Source organism: Littorina saxatilis, linkage group LG1 (genome assembly GCF_037325665.1).
Source record: "Littorina saxatilis isolate snail1 linkage group LG1, US_GU_Lsax_2.0, whole genome shotgun sequence".
In the NCBI taxonomy this organism is placed as follows: domain Eukaryota; kingdom Metazoa; phylum Mollusca; class Gastropoda; order Littorinimorpha; family Littorinidae; genus Littorina; species Littorina saxatilis.
The window spans coordinates 98455419-98457824 of record NC_090245.1 but is presented as its reverse complement, the minus strand read 5'-3'; positions in this window follow the sequence as shown (position 1 = coordinate 98457824).

Below are 2406 nucleotides of genomic sequence, written 5' to 3'. Positions count from 1 at the left end.
CCACCCTGGCAGTGGCGGGTGTAGGGTAGCTCGTGCACCCGGGCTTTGCAAACAAACTCGGCTGCCACACGGCGCTTCGGTTTTCTTTTCCATTTTTAGTTTTTTTGAGGTGTGGAATGTGTTGTTTTAGATTTGAGGGCCTCTGCCAGTCAGTTAGTGTTGGGGAGCATGCACTTTTGTTGGTTAACTTTTGGGGTGTACCTGTTGTTCCATATTTATGAACAGAATGTGATTGATGGATTCGTCCAGCACCATTATATGCCCCTCCTCCTCTTTCAATGGCTCCTCCTCCCGTAATCATCATCATCGTCTTCATCATCATCATCATCGTCATCGTCATCGTCATCAGTTGCAGCAGCCGTAGCAGCAGTACCATAATTATTCATTCATTCATCATCGTATTGATACTCATTATGTTCGCATACGGTATCGTCATTGCTGACCTTGGACAGATTTTCGATGTGCGTATTTGAAGACGAGAGGAAAGAGGCAGATAAAAGAGCATTACACGTAAATACTCAAACACCGCACTTGCTATCGTTGGAGCAATAGTTGTTGCTTTAAAATGATTGTTAGAACGACATACCTGGCACTGTTGTTTGGAATGAGAATGGAAAGAATAATCCTTCTTAAAGTTTAACGAAGAACAGAAGTAACCTCCATTCTGGTTCCGCGTGTTGCAAAATGTGTGTTGTTTTCAGCCGATTTCTTTTCTTCTTTTTCTTCTTCTTCTTCTTCTTTTTTTTTTGCATCCATGGGCTGTAACTCCCACGTACACTCGTGTTTTTTTGGCACGAGTGGGATTTTACGTGTATGACCTTTTTTTTACCCCGCCATTTAGGCAGCCATACGCCGCTTTATGTGGAGGTTTCAGCCGACAACGCTGTTGAAAGAAGCGCCGAGTTGTTGTTGGCTTAGCGACTGCGCCACCCCTTGGTCACGGTGCCAGAGTTGTGAAACTTGCCCCTCCCTGACAGCCTGACAGACAGCCCTGTCAGGTGAACCAGCTCCCCTTCTGTGAGGTCCCCGCGTCTCGTGCCTGACATCTCTGTCACAATATCAACTTTTACTTTTCGTTTTCTTTACAGTTTTGCCGATGTGCAGTTGAAGTGCCGGACGGTGGGGTGGGGGTGGGGGGGTGTGTGTTGTCTGTCCGTCTGCCTTTGTGCGTTTTCTTCTGTTACGGGAGAGGGGTCGAAGAGTGTGTGTGTGTGTGTGTGTGTGTGTGTGTGTGTTTTCCTATGTATCCGTACCAAAAGAAGGAAACCTCTCTCTCTCTCTCTCTCTCTCTCTCTCTCTGTCTCTCTCTCTCTCTCTCTCTCTCTCTCTCTCTCTCTCTCTCTCTCTCACCCCTCTTTTCCCCCCTCTCTCCCTCCCTCTCCCCGCCCCAGTGACGTCATCTTGCTATCGTCCGCCGAGTCTGACATTCGCACACAAAAAAACACGAAAAATTCCTGCATTGAAAATGCTTTCAAAAACTTCTCCTCAAACCCACGAGAAAAGCCCAAGTTGTTACACCCAGGGCGAAATGGCGCACGTGAGGCTGGTTACCCAACTTGACACCCCGCGGAAAGTGAATGGCAAAACTTGTCACGGCGGATCCCTTTGGCCTAATGAGTTATGAGCTGTGCCTAATGTTGAGCAAGATGGGTTTTGACACCCCGGCCTCTCGCGCCGTGCGCGGTTATGACTTTGTGGGCATGGTCTGAATCTGTGAAATGTTGCAACCTTCCAAAGGTTTGCTGTTTCTTGGAGGAAGTGTATGTGGGGGGGGGGTTGCGGGGTGGTGGGAGGGGGGGTGAGAGGAGGTTGGGGAAGGTGTGTTTGTGTGTGTGGTTTTTAGGGGATACATGCAATTTTCCCAGTTTGCCTATACGAGTATTTAAATGTCTGCACACGTCACTGTTTGTGGATTCTCTCCTCATCATTTGCATATGTGTGGCTGTGCTCCACACTGGAAGGGGGGTGGGGGGGGGGGCAGCCCCCTTTTAAAGTAAGTAGATGAATATGAATGTAGGATATCACTATCTTTCGTTAAGGGATTCGGCTAGGCTGCAGGAGTTTGGATTTCTAGAATGTCAGACTGGGGTAGTGAAGACGATAGAAGATAATTATTAGGGCACCTAGGTAGGAATTCACTTGCTCGAGAAATCCAGGTAATTAAGGCCAATGCCGTGGAATCTGTCGCTGTCGTCGTCATCCCCTTCACCCGATCACTGCTAATTAACGCGCTGGCAATGTTTCTAAGCTTTCGGGCGTCTTGGGTGGAACACCGTCAGAAATAAAGAAAGGGGATCTTGTTTGACCTCATTTTAAAATCAGAGGAATGAAAGAGTTTGTAAAATGTAGCTGGGGGTGGGGGGGGGGGGGGGGGTATGAGGAGTAAGAGAGAGATAAGGGGACTTA